Source organism: Triturus cristatus, chromosome 7 (genome assembly GCF_964204655.1).
Source record: "Triturus cristatus chromosome 7, aTriCri1.1, whole genome shotgun sequence".
Lineage (NCBI taxonomy): Eukaryota > Metazoa > Chordata > Amphibia > Caudata > Salamandridae > Triturus > Triturus cristatus.
In genome coordinates this window covers 541,117,568-541,142,910 of record NC_140590.1, presented here as the reverse complement: position 1 = coordinate 541,142,910, position 25,343 = coordinate 541,117,568, and the positions used below count along the sequence as shown (strand labels likewise).

Genomic DNA, 25,343 nt, shown 5'->3' with positions numbered 1-25,343 from the left:
AGCAGAGCCAGCCCAAAAATGTATTAAAAACCCTGCCTTCTTGGACCCGCTTTGGTTCCCCCCTTAATCTCTACACGCAGGCACCTGGCCCATCCATACAAGTGAGGTATCATTTTACTCTGGAGACAGAGGGGAATGCTGGGTGGTAGGAAATGTCCCTGCTTTTATCCACGTTGCACTTTACTTTTCAAGGGCAGTATTATAACCTGCTCCTGCTCCTATTCTGGCTTGAGAGCACGCCACACTTTACTTCCAGAGGGAAGCAACCAAGCATGCCGCACTTTTTTCTAGGAGGACTGCAAATCCCACAGCGCATTGTGGCAGGAACCGCACGCGTCACTAAACTCGCGCCAGGCGGCTCATAAAGTGGGGCTGGGTCACCGCTGTGTGGGAGACACAGTAACTCACTCCTGCCCCTGCCCCTGCTTTTATCCACATTGCACTTTACTTTTCAAGGGAAGTATTACAACCCGCTCCTGCTCCTATTCCGGCTTCAGAGCATGCCGCACTTTACTTCCAGAGGGAAGGACCCAAGCACGCCGCACTTTTTCTAGGAAGACTGTGTAATGATCTACGAGTCATCATGAAGTTTCATGTATGCTTTATTCGTAGATGCAAATTCCCACAGACGGGCATAGCGTGCGTGCAAGCACCTCCTGGTGGTGGCGTAGACTGACCGCCGTTAATTCAAACTGTCAAAGTAAGAACAGGGTCTCGCGTGCCAACGGGCAGCGCGAGACAGTAAGCAGAACAATCCCTCGCGCAGGTGGCGCGCGGGGAGAGAACACTACATATATCTCCTTTTCTAAAAGGAAGAAAGACTAAAAGACCAGGAAAGATAGAGTGAGAGAGAGAGTGAGAGAGAGAAAGAAAAGAAAAAAGAGTAAAAGGTAGATCACCTGTACCTGGCTGGTAATCTGGCCACTCTGGAACTCCTCCTGGGGAAAGCAAGAGGGTTACTGAAAGCATCAACATCACAGTTTTCAGATACAGAAGTACGTGACAAGGCCGCATCAGAACTTACTCTTGACCTCTCACCAACCTCGTCATTGACTTTTACGATCTTGTTCATGTTCCACCAGTTACGCCCATTGACACGTACAGCACTGCCACATACTTTGTCAATGGAGACTGGTTCACTGAACTTGGACACTCCCTTTTTCACAAAGCCCTGTTTCTTTATTTTAACTTTGTCACCTACAGCAAACGTCCGGTTGGCAGCGTGTTTCATGTAATCAAAATACGCTTTTTGCTTAAGTTGCACCTCACTAACCTTGTCTCTAACCCTTTCATCTAGCTCTTGTGATGATGTACTGCATTTGGATATCCACGCAGGTCTAAACTCCGTGCATGGCTTCCTACCTCTAAGTAGTTCGAAAGGGGAGACAACCGTAGATGAGTGTGGTGTGGTCCTGTAAAACCACAACATAGTTCTCACAGTAGCGGGTATGACTTTGTTGTGATCGATGGCTCACCTTATACAATCCCCAATGACTCTATTGAGTCTCTCCACAAGTCCATTAGTTTGGGGATGGTAAAGTGAGCTTTTGAGATGAGAGATGGAAAAATCTTTGAGGAATTTTTCAACGTCAGATGAGACGAGCTGTACCCCATTGTCTGAGATAATGGTCTTTGGAAAACCCTCCCTCATGAAAATCTCTTTCATAAATTCGAGAATCTCTTTGAGTCAGCTTTGGGTACAAATCTAACTTCGGGCCATTTTGAATAGTAGTCAACTAGGACGATAGCAAACTTGGTCTGATGTGGCAAGGTGTGGAATGGTCCTAAAACATCGATGCCCAATTTTTCCCATGGAGACTCGGGAAGGGGTTTGGGTGTGAGGGGGGGATTGGACGTGCGGAGACTCTTATCGCTACCCGCACACATGGTGCACTCTAGTACTAGAGCATCAATGTCTCTATCCATTTGGGGCCACCAGAGGTATTCACGAATCCTACATTTGGTGAGTGTAGCTCTCAGATGTCCCTCATGTGCTTTAGTCAACAGCGCTTTTCTAATGGTGACAGGAGGAACTATTTTATCTAGTCTGAAGACCAGGCCATCTTCTAGCGATAGCTCATCACAGACTTTTACAAATGGTTGAACCTCAACATCTACATTCCTCTCTTTGGGCTGCCCATGGATAATGTATTGTTTAACAGTTTTCAATGTTTCATCAGAGTCCATAGCAGCATACCAGCTGCTTTCAACCACAGAGCACACATTTTGTAACTCTACCCCAGCAATTATGCAGTCCTCGTGCTCATCATCGTCAATGTGCTTCTCGCCAAGGACAGACTCGTTGGGAGCAGGAGGCAAACGTGATAGGGCATCCGCCCGGACGTTTGTCCCTCCCGCGATGTGTATGACCTCGAAGTTGAATTGGAGAAGTTTGGATGCAAGATGGGCTATGCATGGTGTGGTGTTGCAGTGGTTGTTGTTCCCCAATATGTTTGTAAAGTAAATTTTCTGCCCCATAAGTAACACTTGAACTTTTCAATGCCCCACCAGCAAGCAAGAAGTTCTTTTTCTATGACTGAGTAGTGTGATTCTGTGTCCCTCAGCACCCTTGAAGCGAAGCCAATGGTATGTTCCTGATGCTCTACCTCCTGGGTCAGGACTGCACCTAGACCATAACAGCTAGCATCCACTGTCAAAATGCAAGGTACAGAGGGTTTGAATGGTTTTAGGGCTTTAACTGTGCTTAGTTGTTCTTTGAGCCAGGAAAATGCTTGTCTACATTCTTCATCCAACACAAACTCAGTTTGGTGTTCGAGCAATTTAGATATGGGGCGTACTCTGGTAGTATAATCAGGAATGAAACGAGAATAAAACTCAGTCAACCCTAAGAGGGATTTCACATCAGCTTTGTCCTTTGGGGCAGTGGCATCCACGATGGCTTGGATGAGACTGGGTTTGGGTGTGACCCCCACGCTGGAGATTGTGTGACCCAGATATTCCACAGAGTCTTTAGAGAACACATTTGTCACGTTTGATCACCACTCCATGCTCTTGAAAAATGGAAAGTATCTGCCTCAGGGTTTCATCATGTTCTGCCTGGTCAGCAGCATATATGAGGACATCGTCCTTGAAGATTGCCATATTTTGTATCCCTTTGAGCAGATTGACCATGAGCCGCTGAAAAACCAAAGCTGCCCGAGGCCAAAATCGGAACATGCCTGATGGAGAGTTAAATGCAGTGAGATGACGCGAGTCCCTATCGAGTTCTACCTGGTGGTATGCTGACGCCAGGTCAAGTTTAGAGAATATTTTGGCTCCTGCTACTACGCCCAGCCTCTCAGAGATGTTGGGTAAAGGGTGTGAGTCAACCCAAATTACTTTGTTCAGGCTGCTCAAGTCAATGCAGATCCTCAACTCGTTGGGTTTTTTTTGTGCTACAACTAAGGGGGACGTCCAGTCCGAGGATTCGATGGGCTCGATCACTCCTCTCTTGCGCATCGACACAAGCTCTTTCTCCAGGTCCTCCCTTATGCTGAATGGTATGCTTATGATTTTGTCCTTCACAGGAACAGCGTCATCTCTAACTTTTATTTTATGTTTGAACCCTTTGATTTTTCCTAAATCTCCAGAAAAGACTTTGGGATATTTGTTAAGCAGTTCTTCTACATGTGTGGAGTCATGAATGGCCAAGACCTGTTCTTTAGCACCTGGACATAGCATCATGTCAAACAAACCTTGGTGAAACCACCATAGTATGTTCAACCTGTGTATGGCGACATATATCTTGCCATGTATGCGCCTGTTCTTGAACTTCATGACATCTTCAAAATAGCCTAAGAGGTCAATTTGACATCCTTCATAGGACACAGGTGTGCGATTCGGGGGAAAGAGAGGCCTTTCACCCCAGTTAGCTTTAAAGCGGGATTCAGTGATCATGGTGATGCGCGCGCCTGAGTCCACTAGAAGGTGTAATTTCTTTACCCCAACAGCTATGCTAACATAGGGATCAACACACTCATTTGGATCACCAGTCCTGACATCACAGTCTTTCACAATGAGTATCATGTCTTTTAATTCTCCTAAAGGATCTTCGTTTTCGCTGTCACTGGAGTCTTTGACACGTCCAATCCGCACTTTTTCTTTCTTGTGACTCTGACAAACTTTGTCAAAGTGGCCCACTTTACCACAGAATCGACATACTACGTTTTTAGCTGGCATGGCTTACCATTTTTCGTATGAACCGAGTTGCCACACCTAAAACAAATGTCAGTTCTCCTAAAGAAACTACTTTGTGGGGTATCTTTTCTTTTTTTTAAATTGGAAAGGCGCAAAGGAGTGACCACTTCAGTATTCTTGTTTTCAAGTTCCTTGATGGAGGTTTGTGAAGTTTCGATACTTTTAGCGATGCGAATGGACTCTTCTAGCGAGGGGTTATCTAATGACAGGAGTTTTTATCTGATTGATCTGTCTGAGCATTGGCTTATGAACTGGTCGCGGACTAGTTGTTCACTGAAATTCTCAAATTCGCAGTCAGCGATCATTTTTCTGAGTGCGGTGATGTATGTGTCAACATCTTCCTCGCTCTTTTGTGCTCGTTTGAAAAAAATTGTGTCTCAACACCACTATGCTAGGTTGGACATCATATCTCTAGGCTAATTTCCTGATGGTGCTCTGATATTTATCTGGTTCCTCCCCTTCCTCAGCTTCTGCCTCAGGTAGGTGCTTGAGTGTGTCCCTACCTTCGAATCCTAAGGAATGGAGCAGTAAAAACTTCTTCCTTTCTGGTCTGAACCTGTGCGCACCAATGGCCCCTAGATAATTTTCAAATGCGTCGAACCATTTACGCCATTTTATCGGTGGATCTTCTGGTGCATCAAGAAATGGAGGAGGAGGGTGGACAGCTTGCATTGCGAAGACCACGGTGGAAAATGTGATAAAAGAAGACAACAAAATTTAAAAAATATATATTTGTGAAAGATTAAAAAAAAACAACGACTCAAATTTTGTAAATCAAACGTTGGGCCATGGCACACGTACCGTTAACCTTTGTGTGGAAATGATAGAGCACAGGGTGGACTACTAACTAGAGAGGAAAGTGATAAAGAACCAGTGCATCAGTCACCGATGAGTAGACTGCTTTCAAAAACCGCCTCGACAACAACGCACACGACAGCAAGGAGCTTTTCAACATCGTGAAGGAACTCTCCAACCCCAGCTCCAACACCAACGACATCCCACCGTCACAAGCCCTGTGCGACTCCCTCACCACCTTCTTCCACCGAAAGATAGCAGACATCCACGACAGCTTCAACACCCAGACCGCCCCAACACACAGCAACACAACAGACTCTCCTCACATCATCAACTACGACCCCCTGCTAGCCTGGGCCAGCGTGAGCTCGATAACACCATCAAGACCATGAGCACAATCCACTCCGGATCTCCGTCAGACCCATTCCCGCACCACGTCTTCAACAAAGCAAGCAGCTTCATCGCACCCCACCTGCGCAACATCATCAACCTCTCTGTCGAGACCGCGAACTTCCCAGAGAGCTGGAAACACGCCGAGATCAACGCTCTTCTCAAAAAACCCAAGGCAGACCCAAGAGACCTCAAGAACTTCCGGCCCATCTCTCTGCTCCCGTTCCCGGCCAAGGTCATCGAGAAGATCATCAACAAACAGCTAACCCAATACCTCGAAGTAAACAGAATCCTGGACCCTTCTCAGTCAGGGTTCCACAGCAACCACAGCACCGAGACCGCCCTCATCGCCACCACCGACGATATCAGGACCCTGCTGGACAACGGTGAGACCGCGGCACTCATCCTCATAGACCTCTCTGCCACCTTCGACACCGTCTGCCACCGCACACTAAGCACACGACTCCACGCCGCAGGGATCCGAGACAAGGCTCTGGAATGGACCACATCCTTCCTCTCAGGCAGAACCCAGAGCGTCCGCCTCCCCCCTTTCCGATCCGAAGCCTCCAAGATCATCTGCGGCGTAACCCAGGGCTCCTCCCTCAGCCCGACACTGTTCAAATCTACATGGCCCCACTTGCACACGTCGCCCGACAGCACAACCTCAACATAATCTCCTACGCTGATGACACCCAGCTGATCCTCTCAATCACCAAGGACCCAATCACCGCCAAAGCCAACCTCCACGAAGGAATGAGGGCCGTCGCCGACTGGATGAGGGCCAGCCGCCTGAAGATGAACTCCGACAAGACGGAGGTCCTCATCCTCAGCTCCAACCCTTCAGCCAGGGACGACTCTTGGTGGCCGACGGCACTAGGGACAGCCCCGACACCCGCAGACCACGCACGCAACCTGGGTATCATCCTCGACTCAACGCTCACAATGACCAAGCAAGTCAATGTCGTCTCCTCCTCCTGCTTCAACACCCTCCGCTTTACAAATGTCTGATTGATTGATTGACTGCTGAGCATGAGGTAATGAAGGTTCTTGTGTGCGTGTCACCAAGTGAGCCGGTGCACGCCTTGTGTCTCTGCATTGTATAGCACAGGAGTGCGTGCCACCGTTCTTTAGAATGAAGAGAACACGTGAAAAAATGAATAGGTGTGGTTGTCACCAAGTGATCGGATGTATACTTTGAAGATACAAGTGAGGTGTCACCAGTGAGTTTTGGTTAGACATAAAAGCTCAAATAGAGCCGGTGTCGACTTCCCATAAGCCTGGTTCACATCGCTGACACAGGAGGCAGAAAAGGCCGAAGCTGACTGGGTTGATGAGGGAGACGCAGGCGTCTACCGCGTTGTGGAGCTTCCAACCAGCATCGAATACGTCACTTGCAGGCGGGGATCTGGAGCCCTTGACCAGCAGATGTCCTCTCTTTTGTGTTACAGAAGCTGTTCACTCAGAGATTCAGCCAAACGCCGTAGCTTACATTGAGGCCAGTATTGGGCTAGCCTCACAGGATTAATGTTTGAACTTCTCTGACACGCTTCAATTCAACGCTGATGACACGGTGTTGAAGTAAGGAGTTTAACCTTTTTTTCGAGTCATCAAAGGTCAAACTAGGGTTCATATTTTGCCTCAATCCCGTTGAGTAGCAGCTTCTTCTAGATCTGCTTGGGTGCTGTATGGGAACTTGCTAAGAAATCGTCGCCACGAAGAGTGTAATGATCTACGAGTTGTCATGAAGTTTCATGTATGCTTTATTCGTAGATGCAAATTCCCACAGACGGGCATAGCGTGCGTGCAGGCACCTCCTGGCAGTGGCGTAGACTGACCGCCGTTAATACCAACTGTCAAAGTAAGAACAAGGTCTCGCGTGCCAACGGGCAGCGGAAGTTAGTAGGCAGAAAAATGCCCTCGCGCAGGGAGAGAACACTACAGGCTGCAACTCCCAGAGCACGTTGCGGCAGGAGCCGCACCCGTCACTGAACTCACGCCAGGCGGCGCATAAAGTTGGGCTGGGCCACCGCTGTGTGGGAGACACAGTAACTTGCTCCTGCCCCTGCTTTTATCTACGTTGCACTTTACTTTTCGAGGGAAGTATTACAACCCGCTCCTGCTCCTATTCCGGCTTCAGAGCACGCTGCACTGTACTTCCAGAGGGAAGCAACCAAGCACACCGCACTTTTTCTAGGAGGACTGCAATTCCCAGAGCGCGTTGCTGCAGGAGCCGCACGCGTCACTGAACTCGCGCCAGGCGGCGCAAAAAAATGAGCCTTGTCCCCCGCTGCGCGGGACGTGCCCGGACAAAGCCTGGGACAAGGGCGGGCCCATCCTAGTCCGTCAGAGCCCAAAGGAGGCTGTGCCACCCCACTTGGTTTTCCGTGCTCTAGCGCCTTAAAGTTGATAGATCTTGTGTTTGAGTTCATTGAGGATATTGGGTGCCCATAGACTGGAGATACGAGTAAGACTTTCCTACACATTATATAAGTATTGAGGGATTGACCTGATGTAAGATTTTATCAAGACAACAGTGCTTATCATTCGGTAGATACTGTGAACTATTTTTGCCCACTATTAAAGTATCGGTGGTTTAAATCGGGTAATGAAGGTGTTTTGAAGGTTTATTATATTCTATTTGACTGAGTCGCATTAATAGACTGGGGAAAGAAAAGACTACAGCAAGTCATACACCAAAACCCATTAGTAAGCCTAAAAATGCGAATTTGACCCTGCTTAATTATCTTACTGGGGCTGTCGGTGCTATTGAACAACAGATTTCCTCAGTAAAAGAAACATAAAACATGGATCCTATGGGGCTATTAATTAATGAAAAAACTCAATCCGTGGCTGAGTAGGGGGTGGATGAAAATTGCATCCTGGGAAATATGAATGAAGAGTTACCTTAAAATGGCTGCATTCAGATTGTCTCTGACGACATCTCTATTAGTGATTTGGAATCAGAAACCTTACCTCCTTCAAAAAGATCTTGTAACCCATTGAGAGTAGCAGGCCCTGAGATATTACGTGCAATACGCATATGAATCCCCTAGAATCCGGAGTGCTCAAAAATAACAACAAAAAAAACGCAGGGCAAAAAAGGCAAAATTCAGACATGTTTGAGCGTAGAAAACACTCCCCTTTCAAAGAATAAATGCTATGTACCGCTTAGTGAGATTGGGAAATTGGCTAACTTAGTAGGTGACTTAACCAAGTTTGTAAAACAGTCCATTTGTACTCTCTCAGATAGGCTGGAGAAGATTGAAGCTAGCGTAGAGAAAGTGCTTAAAAATCAGAACTTGGATAACCAAAAGGGTAATACACAGAACCAGGACTTAATAAGTGGTCCCTCTAAACTCCCTAATGAGAGCGTAAAAGATTCATATTCTGCATCTATGCTGAAAGTTGATGAAAGGATCAAAGGCAAGGGGTCTGGGCCCCATCCAAAAAGTTTTGTAAGTCCGCGTAACAGTTCATCATTCAGTGGTGAGGCGGCTACTAATAAGGGGATAGGAGGGACTGGAAAACACACGGGTGAGAGACAAGTGTGTGATTTACCATCAAGAGTTCCTCTGACACCTTTCTCCCATATGGAAAATACAACTAGCTCATATAACCTAAATCTACCCCCTGCTGCAACACCATTATTATTATTATTATTATTATTATTGGAGCTTGTAGAGCACGCGGCTACCTCCGACGAAAGTGTCCCGGCGCTAGCAGCGCATCCAGCCTGTAAAGAATGAACCGGACTAGACAGTGAGCTCTAGGGCAGGCCGAACAGCCATGTTTTGAAAGCTTTCCTGAACATGGTTTCCGAATTAGTCTTCCTCATATGGTCAGGCATAGAGTTCCATAATATAGCGGTTTTCACTGAGAAAGCAAAGCCACCGATTCCGTCCTTTGCAAAACGGAGAATCACCAGTAAATTCGGGTCGTTTGATCTTAGTAGTCCTGCCTGGCTGTATTTCTGAAGTCGCACAAAGAAAGTGAGAGGGGCCCCTTGAACACCAAAGGAGTAGGGCACTGAATAGACCAGAGGTCAAGAAAAGATCCCCTTTGGGTAGACTTAATACACCACAACAGAAACACTCATCACAACCAATTTATCACCAGAACATAACACCACCACCATCAAAGGGAAAGTGTTCACAAATGTAAAAATATTTTATTTTAAAATTACCAAACGTGTGGTCATGAACAATAAATCATCATACAGTGTTTAAAAAAAGGTTAAAAACATTCTGACAATTATTATACACAATTAATTCTTGGGAGAATCTGCATGAAAGATAGTTTCTAATCATGAAAAAGGCTCATACATAAGATCCAGATCATTTGTTTAGCATATAGTTGTTATACATGAAACTTGAGCAATGAAAGTAACAAATGTCACCACAATCTACAGTATGCCTTTACACAATTTGCGTCAACGCGTTTCGGTGGGTATCACTGCTTAAAACACCACCTTCCTCAGGACAAGAAATAATATCTCCCACATGGATTTTTGGATCTATACATATAAAAAAAAAGGATATATAAAAACAATCAGTTAGCCCTTGAAATGTGAATCAATGAAAACAGTGTTTATATCCCGGTGATACATCCAACAGCACATTTCCGCATGCACACCACAACAAATACCTCTTTCATTCACTATACATACACATAAAGTCAATAAAATAGAATAGAGGAAGAGGGAAACATCTTTCTTCATCCAACTTGAGTTGAGGGCTCTTGTGCATCCCTACTTTTTATATTCTTTTTGTTAGAGAACCTAGATTCATACACCTTTAGGTCTGTCAAAGCTGACATAGATAGACAATCTTAAATATCATTTGGTATATATACCTGTCAGGATATCAGGATACACATCCAATTTCAACTGCAGTACAAATTACTTGCAGGCCCGTGTCTGAGGATTAACTGTTCTCTCATTTGGACAAATCTGTAAAAAATAAGGACCCTTATTACTGGAATGGTCAAAACGAATTCTTCTGGTTAATGGGTAAATTTTAAAAGGCAATTGAGACATACCTTCCTCTTTTCTCGAGCAGAAAAAGTATAGAATTGAAGAAAAGGCCGCTCTCTGCCACTGCCATCGGAGAAAGTAAGGCATCACACTCAAATTCTGCATCTAACTATATTTATAGATCACAGGCTCAAAACGCTCCCAAAGTCATTATTACCTGAAATTCGTATTGGGCGCGTTTCTTCTGCAGTAATGGATATTCAATTTATCCGAATTTTGAAACCTCTCTCAGTGCAAATACCAGAGATATCACTTCTTCAGACAGTTTGTGTTACGTCTGAAAAACATAGACATAAACATCTTGGGTTGTAGTTCCCTGACAGTTATCTTAAAGTCTTCATCACAAGGCGGTTACATTACCCATTCGCTGTGGAAATCCGCGAATATTCTTTCAAAAAGGACTTTTTATAATCTCTCGCCTGTTCCCCCTAAAAACATTCTATTTCCAATTTATCATTATCCCAAATAATGGAGGATCCCGTAAAAGACCGGATATCCGTCATATGTCACAATGAGCGCTGCAGTATTCCCGTAAGACAATCCCAGGGCAGTTAAAGTCAACAGGGCCCAGTACAGCTTAAAAAACGCCCAAATTACGAGCATTGCTCAAACAGGGCAACGGCCTAAGCTTAGTTGATGAGAACCTACCCGCCCACCTTAAACTAACTTCCATGCGGTTTCTCTTACCTTCACAACACCGATACAGCCTCATACCGGGGATAAAATGGCTCCGGAACCGATAGAACCTCTTGGCTCCACGGTGGCGCCTGAGTTTTTAATTACATCTTGTTCTCCCATGTGACCTGCTTCCACAATGAGGATCAGCTGAGCACTTGCACGTATAAGCCAAAACCCTCGTAACACTGGCAGCCATCTTAGTCTAAATTGGTTGTGATGAGTGTTTCTGTTGTGTTGTATTCAGTCTACCCAAAGGGGATCTTTTCTTGACTTCTGTATTTCTGAAGTCTCTGCTTCAGGTATTGGGGACCAGTACCTCTGACTGCTCTATGCGCCAAGGCCAGTGCCTTATACTGTATTCTTCTCTTACCGGAAGCCAGTGTAAACTGCACAAGTGGGGGTAATATGATGTCGTAGTGGCACATTCCTAATTAGCCTGGCTGCTGCGTTTTGAATAATCTTTAATCTCCTGAGCAAATACTCAGGAAGACCAAGGTAGAGACTATTAGCATAGTCAAGTTGAGAGGTGACTAATGCATGCACTACTGACTTCCTGCAGTCCATAGGCAGGAAGTCAAGGAATCTCCGCAGAGCCTTCAGTTTCCAGAAACACAGTGAGGCAACATGAGCAATTTGCGCCTTGCCAGTAAGTTGAGAGTCAAACTTAAACCTTAGGTTCCTGGCAGAGGCAACTGGCAGCGGAGGCGGATTAAGCTCAGTCGGCCACCAAAGTGCCGACCAAGGGGGAGTGGGTTGATTAAAAAAAACAGAACCTCCGGTTTGTCTGTGTTTAATTTTAAGCAGCTATCCGTCATCCACAATAAGATATTTAAAAGACACTGCTTAGAATTGGCGAAAGCTGTCTCGTTGTGTTCCCTAAAAGAGAACACCAGTTGTGTGTCGTCGGCATACGAGACAACTTTCACCCCACATTTCTCAATGATTGCAGCAAGGGGAGTAAGATAAACATTAAAAAGCTTTGGGCTCAAAGCCGAGCCCTGAGGGACACCACACATAAGGGGTCTGGAACTAGAGACATGGGGGTGGAGAATCACGTGTTGAGAGCGACCCTCAAGAAATGGGCGGAACCATACTAATACAGTTCCCGTCACTCCTAGATGGTTGAGTCTGTGTAGGAGAATCCTATGTGACACCGTATCAAAGGCTGCGGACAAGTCCAACAGCACCAACATTTCGCAGCTACCCTGATCTAAGGTTTCACAAATCGACTCAGCCACTTCAAGCAGAGCTGTCTCCATGCTGTAGCCCAACCTAAATCCAGACTGGGAGTCGTGCAGATAGTTGTTCGACTCCAGGAAGTCCGAAAGGTGTCTCTGGACTTCTTTTTCAAGAATTTTGACCGAGACTGGGAGAAGAGATATTGGCCTAATTTTTTTTTAGCTCTGCTGGGTCAGCGTCCTCTTTCTTGAGGATTGGCTGGACATATGCTTTTTTCTAGGTGGTTGGATAGACCTCCGTGTCTAACAAGGAGTTCCAGATAGAGTTCAATGTAGAGTTGAACCAGGGGGCTAATCATTTTTAAAAATCTGGCCGGGCAGGGGTCCAATGGGGAGCCTGATGTAATTTTGTTTAATTCCACCAGTGACGCTTCCGGGCAAAAAGGGCGGAAAGCCGACCACGTGCCCAGGTAGTGTGGGGTAAGTTTTACCAAATCAGATAGTCCCAGAGATGGAAAGGAGTAATAGATGGCTAAAATGTTGTTCTGGAAGAAAGTGGCTAAATCTTCACAGAGAGCCATTGATGGGGGGATAGTACGCTTGTGGTTTCATAAACCCTTGGACTATCTTAAAAAGTTCTTTTGCGGAATTGTCAGAGGACTTGATCTGCTTTGCGACGTAGTCCCTAATGAGCTTACGTTTTAGGCAATTAAATTTCCTCAGTGCTGCTTTGTATTCGCACTTGGCCAAAGGTTAATAATTTTTCCGCCAGGCACGCTCCAGCCTCTTACATAGGCTTTTCTCCATGCGGAGCTCCATGGTAAACTAAGGGGCCGCAGGTTTATTCCTGGCCAATTTCATAGTCTTAATTGGGACTATTTTGTCAAGGGCTGAATCGACCCAACCGTTGAAGACAGAAGCATTATGGTTCAGATCACCTGTAAGCTTAGGGGGGATATTTTGTAGCTTGCAACCCATAGATTCAGGTGAAATCTTCCTCCAATTTCTCCTGTCCTCGAATGTTGATCTAACCTTATTATTACAGGCAGCCCACGTTAGTTTAAAAGGGACCAGCCAGTGATCCGACCAAGTCACAGGTGAAGGATCCTCTACCTGTAGTGTGTGATTATTTGTGAAAAGTAGATCAAGCGTGTGGCCAGCCACATGCATGGGTAATAATACCTTTTGAAACAGGCAGTTCTTGTTGTCCATACAGACGTTAAAATCACCCAGAACTGTGAAGTTAGTATGTCTCAGTGAGAGGTCGGCAATGGTATCATACAACTTCTGCCAGTGGGCAGTCAGTGCATTCGGGGGTCTGTAGACCAGAAGTCCTGCCATAGAGGAGATCGTAGAGAATTTAATACAGAAGGACATGGCCTCAATTAGCCCGGTATCTTCAATTCTCTTGTGTGAGATCTCCCAGCCTTCTCTCATGATCATGGCAAGACCGCCGCCTAGTCTATTGCCAATCCTATCAGCCTTGGTCATTTTATATCCTGCAGGAATGGCCAGAGATATGTCGGGTCGAGCTCTCCCATAGCCAAGTTTCAGTTAGAAATAAGAACTCCCAGTTATTAATCTTTAGAGTGAGCCAAATATCACTTGCATGTTTAGGGAGGGATCTACAGTTGATCAGGCATGCCCTGATAGGAAGCCTGGAACTAGATTTGGATGTGGATACTATAGTCGACACCCCCGCAGGATTATCGATATGCCCCCCTCCTTGCAGATGCGCCATATCCAGTTTGAAAGAGCAAGTCCTACAGTGTAGCTTGTGGTGGCAGCGCCCCTTGTCCCCCACCAGACCAAGATCAAAACACATAGGCCTTGTACAGCCTAATGTTGAGATAGCAAGTAGCTGCTCCCTGGTCCAAACAGTCCTACCTGGAGGAGAGCCACGAGCAGCATGGCTGGCGCTGGCCGCGATCTGGACGCGGACGGATGCAGATGGGCTTGCTTTTGGTGCGCCCGTTGCGCACGTCCACTGTGCGCTCGCGCCAGCCTCCCCATTTATGGGATAAGCGGCTGAACAACTAGCCCGCTAACCGCACTTCCCAAAATGGTGGACTGCTGTAAACCCCCCTATAATAACAGCAGAGTGAAGTACTAGTGAAAGTGCATGTGCAAAAGCGCAATTCTTAGCAGGATACAGGTAAACAAATGTCCCTATTTAAAAGCACTTCCAAGTTAAATAAAAACAAGTTTAAAAAAGTTAGCCCCCAGTGCAGGATGAATTCAATGTGCAAATCGGCAATTTCAAAAGTCAGTCTCTCCCGGCTCAAGCCTCAGGAGGGCGCAGCCGTTCACTGTTATTCTGGCCAATGTACCAGCTCTTAATCAAGGGGAAAATGAATCTTGGGTTACGTTGCGGAACAAAGCTATACATTGGTTAGGAAGTAAAACTGGACTTACCAGTGCTATTTGTAAGGAATTTAAGATGGTGAGGAGAATTGGCTGGGTGGGATACAGCCGGAAATTTTTTCAAGGATACTGTGTTGTCATTTCATTCAGAACACCATCTTTGGTAAGGGAAATCCTATGCAGAACCTGGGATAAAATATCTCTCATATTAGTATTAACGTCCTTCCATTGGGCTTTTTCTACCAACCTAAACAAAGCATAAGGGAAAATAGAAACATTTCATCTGGACAGGTTCCTGATTACCAAGTTTATAATCTCGAGGTATCGAATAAATTTGTGCCCCTTCAATCACTGGATGATAATGACTGACTGCCAAACCAATTAAACCACAGTGTGTTAAAAATGGGACTAGACACGCAGACCACCTGTGACCGCAGTCTGACAAAGCAGCATGCTGTACAGATAGTTAAAAAGAGAGTAATCCATTTAACCGATTATCAGGTTCTGGGGTGGTACATCTAGCGAGGCACCGAAATTGGATGAGGTCAAGAATAGAAGTAGAGAGGGGCAGCTCATGTCTGAACCTTCAGGCCAGACCGAACCTGTTGTTTCGGGCTTAAGATCACCAAAGAGTGTTAGTTTCAGCGTTCTATTTTAGAATGTCGCGGGTCTGCGCAATAAATTGAATAACTCTATTTGGTGGATTTTATTGAGAAGTTTACTATCCTGTGTTTACAGGAAACTTGGGTTGTGGACGAAATCCATATAAACTGATTTAAGACGTATCATACCCCAGCAGTCCACTTAAAACATGGAAGACCCAAGGGAGGAATTTGTATTTATGTCTCAAATCTGATTGGGGCATTAAAAATTGAAATGCCAAAATCTGAAATTTATTATCAAATAGTTCTGATTTACACAGATTGCAAATATATTCTGGTTTTAATTAACTTTTACAATAATGCACCAAAGGAACAATTGGGGACCATTCTGAAGATGCTTAATAAGGATTTGTGTAAATTAAAGGAAGCCAGTGATTGTGAACTGATCACCATCTGGGGAGGTGATTTTAATATTGGCTTATGTCCACTAGCCGGGCTTGGCAAATGTGGCCTAACAATGGAAGAGAATGATCCCCTGTTTCATTTTGTTCATTCTGATAGGAGGGACTTAGTAAGTGAGATTTTATTCTCTCATGACCTTGGTTTTGCCTATTGTTTGTGTGCCCCTAGAGTGGAATTTGAACACACTTTTATTGGCAGGGAATTAGAATCAACAACAGATTTTATAATAGGTCCTAATTGTTATGCCAATTATATCTCAAATTATAAAATTCATAAAAATGCCATGAGACATCATTTGCTATTGAGCATCAGTATTACACTCCCAACGATTTTTTTAAACATATGTTTATTCGTTTTAACAAGCGAAACATCCGATACATACAGGAGATCAGGTTCCTCAATCAGTAATGCAACTGTCATATAGATTCCCATCATCAATATGGTATGTACTTTCAAGCAAATTGTAGTAATCACCTCAGGAGTCAGGTCCTTTTTGTAGGTTTATTACTGGTCATCACAGCAGAGGAAACATAAGACATCCACCTTCAACAATAAAACGTCTCTGCATACATTTGAAAAGCCTGGAATCCTCTGACTCCATCACCCAGCAACCCCCATGAACATTCCTAAACCCTGCCACGCAGGCTAACACTCTAAACCTACCCACAAGGCATAACATATCCCCCTTTCTCATTTTTTAAAAAAAAAATGAAAATAAACATTACACACAAAAATAAAACAACCCCAACTTTCACATCAACACTATGACATCGATTCACTCACGAAAACGCATGGGAATTCTGCGCGTCCTACTGCTCCTCCTCACCGTAGAACGAACATCACAAGTTCTACGACTAGCATCAGAAGAGTAAGGCTCTCCATAGCTAACCTCCTGTCCTGTCCCACTCGTTTCCCTAGCTTTAACAATCTTACCTACATTCCACCAACTTCCCCCTTCAACCTTTACAGCATTCCTACCTAATTCTATAACACGGATGGGTAGTCCAAACTTACTCTCCCCTTTCTTGACGTGTATGGAGGATTTAATCCTAACAAGATCCCCCACATGCACTTCAACGAGCTTTGCGGAATTTTTCTTATCAAACCACCGCTTTTGCTTAACTTGAGCACAACCAACATTCTTTTTCACAATCTCCATTAGACTGTTCACATCATGCAACGACTTGATCCACTTATTCATCCAACCTGGTCGGAAACATGTATTAGCTTTACGTCCTCTCAATAGCTCAAAAGGAGAAATTCTAGTGGTAGAATGAGGAGTAGTCCTATAGAACCAAAGCATGCTATCTAAGGAACCCTGTATATTCACTCTCTCACTCTTAGCCCATCTGATACAATCACCCACCACTCTGTTCATGCGCTCCACTTGACCATTAGACTGTGGGTGATACAGAGAACTTTTCGTATGTTTAATGTTGGAAGACTTTAGAAATGACTCAAATTCTACACTAACAAATTGAGTGCCATTGTCTGTCACCAATGACTCAGGAAACCCCTCTCGAATAAACACCTCTCTCAAAAACATAATCACCGTAGAGGAAGAAATATCCTTAACAACTTTAACCTCTGGCCATTTAGAAACATAATCAATTAAAACCAGCACAAAACGTCCACCATTCTGCAAACCTTCTATCGGCCCCATGATGTCCAACCCCAACTTGCTCCAGGGAGCTGATGGACAATCAACAGGCAGGAGTGGTGGAGTCTTTACTTTCAACCCTTTGTCCGCTTTACTGCATATGACACACCTGTCAACAACTTCTGTAACATCCGCATCCATTGATGGCCACCAGAAACCATCTCGAACTCTACGTTTGGTGAGAGTCGAACCTAGATGACCCTCATGAGCTCTGAGAATAATGTCTTTTCTTACACCAAGAGGAGGGATAAGTCGTTCTCCTCGAACCAACACCCCCCCTTCAATGGAAATCTCAGACTGTACTTTCCAGTAAGGTTGTAAATAATGCACCAAAGTGCTTTCTCTAGGCCAACCATTCATCACATAATGGTTCACTTGCTGAAGAACCTCATCTTGAGCAATAGCTTCTAACCAACTTCCTTCGTCTCCAACAGCAATATCAACTGCAGCTATGAAACAATCATCCGAATCGTCTTCGTCCTCTCGGTATTCATCTGAACAGACCCCTTGGTTTAAACCAACAGGAAATCTAGACAAGAAATCCGCTCTTGTATTCTTTCCACCAGAAACATGGACCACATCGAATTGATACTGCATAAGTCTAGAAACCATTCTCACAATCCTCGGTGAACAACACTTGCTAGTACCAGCACTAAGAATATTCACCAAAGGTTTATGATCGGTCTTCAAAGTGAAACGTCTTCCCCAGACATATGTACGAAACTTACTCACAGCCCAGAGACAAGACAACAACTCTTTCTCAATTACTGAATATTGCGTTTCCGCATCCCTTAAAACTCTGGATGCAAACGCAATAGTATTTTCACCACCTCGAGTATCTTGCGTAACCACACATCCCAAACCCACCTGACTTGCATCCACCGTGATGCAAGTAGAAAGGGAAGGATCATAAGGCTTAAGTGCCTCACTGTTCTTAAGTAGAACTTTCACAGTCTCCAAAGCTGCAGTGCACTCGTTTGACCAACCGAACATAACACCCTTCCTTAATAAATAGCTGATTGGCCTAACCACAGAGGCATAGTTTGGAATAAATTTAGAATAATATTCCAATAAACCCAACAGAGACTTAACCCCTGTTTTATCCCTGGGAATAGGCGCATTGATAATGGCATCCAACAAACCTTGCCTTGGTCGAATACCTTCGCCAGAAATGTGATGTCCCAAATACTCAACCTCATCACATAAAAATTTACACTTTTCAGGCTTTACTACTACACCATACTCTCTGAACGTTTCGAAAACCTTTCTCAACAAGACATTGTGCGAACTAATGTCACGGGAATGAACCAGCACATCATCTTGGAATACCAGCACCCCTTTGATTTCACCCAACAAACTCTGCATCACACGTTGGAAAACCGACGCGGCAGAAGCCAAACCAAATGGCATCCGTTTATAGCGAAAAGTACCCAGAGGTGAAATAAATGATGTAAAATGACGAGACTCCTCCTCCAATTCGATCTGGTGGTAAGCATTTGCCAAGTCTAATTTAGAAAAATATCTCGAACCCCTGACGCATGCATCCTCGTCGCCAATCAAATTGTAGTAATCACCTCAGGAGTCAGGTCCTTTTTGTAGGTTTATTACTGGTCATCACAGCAGAGGCAACATAAGACATCCACCTTCAACAATAAAACGTCTCTGCATACATTTGAAAAGCCTGGAATCCTCTGACTCCATCACCCAGCAACCCCCATGAACATTCCTAAACCCTGCCACGCAGGCTAACACTCTAAACCTACCCACAAGGCATAACATAGTTGTAGCATAAATCTTTTCAAATCAATAGTCCAGGGTATCCCATCGCAGCTCCAATCTTAGATCGGGACAGTTATATCCGCTTAAATGTGATAATGATCAGCTCAGCAGAAGAATAGGAACATACATAATATAAAATCATCTCACGCCCACCCTCCCCCCACCCAGACAACTCCCCCCACCACGCCCCTCCTCCTCCCCCCTCCCTCCAGACGTGGCATCAATGTCATGCTAATCCAATAGTTGTAGTATCTAGGTACTTCAAATCGATCAACTTCAGTACATTTAACCTGTGTCCATGTGCGGCGGTAAGGTCTATGTTAAATCCTATAATGGTCACAGGTAGTGTCTCGGCTTCATCCTATGTAGCACACTCAAATATGCGTCAGTTAGAGACAGTCTGCCCATTTGTCATGGAGTTACCGTCAGAGTCAGTGTCTGACGTTCTCAACTGTAGTGCGAGTGCTTCCCAAGCCCTTGCTGCCTCTAGTGATTTATCGCTATGTGAGCGACTTGCCGCTTGTAGCCTCGCAGTACCTTCACATTCTGCCCATCTAATAAAAATCGACTTCCACCTTTGGAAACTCGGGCCTCGTTTTTCTTTCCAATGTGCCGTGATCTCCCTTTTAGCTTATACCAGCCCCAGATCTAGGAACTTACTGGTGATCTTAGTTTTGGATGTGTGAGGGAACCAATGAAGGAAGCAAGGGCCCGGTGTTAGGTCAATTTGTCTCTCCGTGACGTCTCTTAGCACCTCTAATACTTCTTCCCAGTATGTCAATAATTTGGGGCAGTCCCAAACCATATGCCTGAGATCTGCTCTTTCTTTGTGGCTTCTGGGGCAGAGCGCCGTATGCACGTTAAAAGTATTTATGAATTTTTGCTGGAGTCAGGTATGCCCTATGTAGTATAAAAAATGGATCCAGCTGAAATCTAGCATTTCTATTACATTTCCAGGGTCTTTCAACTATTTCAGTCCACACCTTCTCAGGAATCTCACTACCTAAGTCCTCCTCCCATTTCTGTTTCAGCTCTAACAGAGGGAATAGTCTTTCTTGTGTCATTCGCCGATATAAACATGTAACTGCCTTGATTGTGCCCGCCGCTAGAACCACATATTGACATGCCATGGAGGTCTTTGGTTCAGAAAGCCCATACCCCCAATGCTTTTGTATGGCCGCTGTCAGGGCTGAATGGACCAGATAGTCCTCCCGGGGCAGATCGTAGCGATCTCTCAGTGACTCAAAAGGCAGCAAAGTATTTTCTTCATATAGGTCTCATATCGCTGTCAGACCCATGTCAGTCCACTGGGTTATCGTTGACCAGTTTCCTCCATGTGGGAGTGTAATACACATGGTGATGGGAATCTCGGGGGCGTAAGGTCGAGCTATTTGCACCCTCCTTTGGCTTCTGTTCCAACATAGTCTAAACGTCTTGACCTCCATGGAGAGTGTCCTCAAGGACAGTGGTCGCTGCAATATAATACTAGCCAACACGCCTCGGGGCACCCGTCCGTCCTCCCTCTCGCCCACTCCTCGGAATTCCATGGCCACCGCCTGTGTTAGCCATTGTAATGGGGCTGCTGGGTAATAGGACTCAAAATCCAGTACTGCCAAACCTCCTTCCCCCCCTTGGGCATAGTAAAGTTTTTTAGGCCACTCGTCGCCTACCAGTGTGCCAAAGAAAGCTTGTTATCATTGACTGTAAACATTTAAAAATTGTTGCCGGTAGCCAGATGGGGAGGTTCCTAAAATAATACAAGAGTCGAGGCAGTGCCACTATCTTAAGCAGAGCCACTCTTCCTGCCACAGATAGCGGGAGCGTTCTCCAGAATTCCAAACTTCCCTGCAGTCCCTGTATAGCTCGGCCCACGTTGCCCTCCAGCAGATCTGCCTGAGTATGGTAAATACGGGTCCCCAGATAGGTTAAGCAGGTATATTCCCAGTTCACTCTTTAGTAGCCAGAGGGCCCGTCCCCCTCTAACCAGCCGGGAAGAAGCATGACTACCCCCAGTTTACCCTAAGGCCTGCAGTCTGCTCAAGGTCAGCTAACAAACGCTGTGCCCAGAGTAAAACACCCTCTGTGTTTGCTAGAAACATAAGTAGGTCATCCGCATAAAGAGCTATATAGTGAGTGCTCCCATGTACCTGGAGACCTTCATATCTGCCACCTGTCCTAGCTTGAGCCGCTAAAGGCTCTATGGCCAAAGCGAATAAAAGTGGGGATAGGGGGCATCCCTGCCTTGTCCCCTGACCCACCACACAGCTATCAGAGATCAAGCCACCCGTTTTAACCCGTGCCATGGATGATCTATATAGTAGTGCCGTCCAGTTCACAAACCCGTACCCTAGTCCGAATGCCCGCATTACTCGAAACAAATAGGGCCATTCAAGGCTGTCAAAAGCCTTTTCAATATCTACCGAAAAGACAGCAGCAGTTTGTCTCGAGTACGAGTCGGCTTCCAGAATGCTAAGCAGCTAAGCGGCTCAGTACTAGTTGCTAGGCCCACTTCCAAAATGGCATATTGTTCGTATTGCGAAGTTTCACGCGTGACCCAGTTTTCGGTTCCCCAGCACTTGCCACTGGACATTTATAGTGGGTGCCCCACAGAGCCTTCGTAGTGTTAATCTTCAGACCACTCCGGGAGCAGAGCACTAGGTCGCCCGGTCCAGAATAGCATTCATCCAGGCCTCACCTCATCCAGGCCTTGGTGTCTTGATCCCTTTGTGGCCGCGAACCTCCAGTATTACACTCCCAACGATGTTGAAGCGACAATATAATAATCAAATAGTTTGGACCCAGACTATATCACTGGGAAAGCTAAATGGATACACCCTCCGATGGTCCAATTGTGACTCGGTTGAGCTAATTAAACAAATTGTAACTAAGGCCTATAACCCAATTTTAACGTGTTTGAAGGAAACCACCTCACACTAATGTATATTAATAGCATTTTCTCAAATAACTTCTGTTATTCAAAACTTGCTTAGGGTGAAAAGCAAGGGTCCATATTCTCGTAACCAAGGATGGTTTGATACAAATTGCATCGAAGCATATACAAAGTTAAAGATGGCTTTACACAAACCAGAGAGAGACAAGGGGGAAATTAGAGAGTGTAGGAAGATATATAACCAAGTACGTTGATTACGCAGGAAGCAGTTAAAAGAGAATGCATGGGCTACCCTCTATGAAGCCTCTCTGAGTAAAGATAGTGCCTCTTTCTGGCGGGCAGTAAATGCACCGTTTTTTAGTAGGCCTAATGACCCATCGATAGAAGTTGCAATAGATGAGAAGAAATGGGTTGATTTTTTTTCTCAAGTGTCTATAATTTACAGGAAGATACCGAAAGGGACACAAGTCAACAGGTTGGAGGTCCCCATGGTTTCTCATCTATTGACCTCTAATTTACACACGAGGAGGTCATTGGGGCGATAAATGCTAGTAAGAGTGGGAAGGCCCCGGCCCAGACCGGGTGCCAATAGATTTGTTTAAATCAAACCTTCCACTCTGGACCCCGTTGATTACACGGGTAGCATGACGGATTGTTTTAGAATGGTCACAAACTTGGGCAGAGGAAACTAATATTTTAACAAATGTATAATATGGTTTTAGGCAGTGGTCAGGAACTACGGAGCAGGTTCCTTAATCTTAGCATTTTAATTGGAAAATATATTCTCGGGCAAAAACAGGGACATTTTATTTGGCGTTTTTTGTAGACCTTACAGCCGCCTTTCACTGTGTAATACACAGTAAACTATGGAATATTTTGGCGGATTTGGAGGTTGACCCATCTCTGGTTCGGTTTCTGTGATAATTGTATAGTTGGTCGACTGCTAAGGTTCGATACGGAACAAAAGGGGAATGCACTGCATCATTTAAAGTAGAGAAGGAGGTTAGACAGGGCTGCGTCCTTGTGCCATTCTTGTTTACTCTTTACACAAGCACCCTGGAACAAGTGCAGGTGGAAAAGGCGAGGGACCCACCGTATATTAACAAACGCCCGATAGTCTCCCTACTCTACGCAGACGACGCAGTGCTGATGGCCCGTACTCAGTAGGGCTTACAAAAAGCCCTGGCCTCTTAAAGTACTTTTATGGATTACTTGGGTTTAAAACTAAACGCCAAAAAAACGTATATTATGACTTGTGGTAAAGGGAGACAGAAATGCAGGAGTATACCACTTGGGGGAAGTAGGGTAGAACCCACTAATATGTTCACGTATTTAGGTATTTTATTTGACCGTACTGGTTCTTGGAGTAAGGCTGTGAAAAATAGGAGCCTTCTTTTTATGAAGTCAACTGCTGCTGTGGTCAATGTTGCTAAACAGCTGGGAAAAAAGTCTCCAGAGATACTCCTTAAGATTTATCAAGCAAAATGCGTGAGCATTGCTACCTTTGGGGCGGGTGTGTGGGGCTTTCATGATTCATCTCCCATTCAGTATGTTGAAAATGTTTTTTTAAGGTTTATTTTAGCTGTACTCCTATTTTTAATTGCCACAGCGAGCTGGGCATTCCATATATTGTAGACGTTATTAAAGCTCAACCAGTGTTACTCTGGCACAGAATATGGACTTCCACTAGCACAGTTCTGAATAACTAAATAATTAAGGACTCAATGAAGCTAGACCATGCAAACAAGATTACTTGGTTGAAGTACATAAAAAAAATTGTGTCGGATCTTGGGCATCCAGATTATTATAATTGTCCAGAGACAATGAGCTCCATCTCTAGGAAGGAGCTTAAAACAATATGTATGAGCCACCTGGACTCAATCAGATTTGCTTCAGAAATAAATAAACAGTAGTACAGCATCAACTGATTTTAACAATATATAATATACAACCATACCTTTTATGTAATTTAAGTGGACATGACAGATATGTTTTAACTCGTTTTAGATTTGGGATTTTTCATCGATTAATTAGTTATCCTGAAATGAATAATTGGTCCAGAGATTTATGTTGTTGTCTTTGCGATGATTTGTCTCCGCAAACAACAATACATGCAGTTCTTTTCTGTAAATTTTACAGAAAGGAGAGATGAAGATGGATTTTGCCCCTTTTAAGGGTGGGGGGGATGGAGGCAATGTCGACCAGCATTTTTGTATTTGCAACTTTTAGAAAGTGATTGCTGTATTGGGGTTGTGGTCTGTTGTTTTTTTAAAGCATACTCAGAGTGAGGAAAAGTATCAACGCTCAACCCCCCTAGAAAGCTGGAATTAATTCAAAATGTGAGGGAGTGTTTTTATATAATATACATTATGACCACTTCTCTTTTTCTTTTACATGGATGAACTTATAGAATATATGGATTTTTTTGTATTTTGGAGCTAGTAAGTTTTGATTGGTTTGCTTCTTGTATCTGTTTATGTCTGCTTTTGTGACTTTATTTGTCTGAAATTGAATAAAACTTATTCTGATTCTGTTTGCCGGTGCAGTGATCCCAAACAGAAATGTAAGGGAAACGTGATTTTTTTTTATAACTAAATTTGAGGTTTGCAGGGGATTCTGGGCAAGAAAACGTTGGGGGATCCACACAAGCCACACCTCCCTGGACTCCCTCTGGGTGTTTAGTTTTCAGAAATGTCTGGATTTGGAAGATTTCCCTCGATGGCCGCCTAGCCCGGGACCAAAAACTCAGGTGACTCGCTTGTAAAACCAGGTTGTCTTGTGAAAAAATATTATGATGCCTCCACAATATGTTTTAGGGGACATTTTGCTTGATTTATTGAGGATAGCAGCGGAGGTCTGCACTACAAACTGTTGGCTTACCTATCTTCTACTTGGCGCCCCACCACCACTCGGCGCACCCGCTTCGCGGGTGCCCCTTCGCCCGTCCAGAGGAGAGGTCCGTAATTGACGTGTGGGAGGAGTCCGGAGGCGCTACAGCGGTATCAGGCGTGGTTGCAGCGGGGCTGCGAGCGTGCGGGGACTTCATTTCCCAGAAGTCCCTGCCAGACCGACGACGAGCTTCCGGTCCGCTCTCCCTGCTGCCCCGCCCCCCGCCCTCCTGAGGCTTTAAAACACCTGATTGTATTAAGACAAGCGGGACATTTTGCTTGATTTATTGAGGATAGCAGCGGAGGTCTGCACTACAAACTGTTGGCTTACCTATCTTCTACTTGGCGCCCCACCACCACTCGGCGCACCCGCTTCGCGGGTGCCCCTTCGCCCGTCCAGAGGAGAGGTCCGTAATTGACGTGTGGGA

The 25,343-nt window shown here is 45.0% G+C and overlaps 1 protein-coding gene across 3 annotated transcripts in view; it reads left to right on the top strand.

Moving 5' to 3' along the window:
* The window catches only part of TEN1 (TEN1 subunit of CST complex), a 125,605-nt gene that overhangs the window by 22,075 nt on the left and 78,187 nt on the right, over nt 1-25,343 (top strand). The window contains exon 1 of one of the 3 annotated variants that reach the window (XM_085616952.1): nt 6,836-7,846. The exons of 1 other annotated variant lie outside the window; for it this stretch is intronic. The gene's annotated coding sequence lies outside the window, so the exon portion shown is untranslated. Of the gene's footprint in view, nt 1-6,835; nt 7,847-25,343 lie in introns of those variants that run through there. One more of the 3 variants, XM_085616953.1, reaches the window with a different exon arrangement.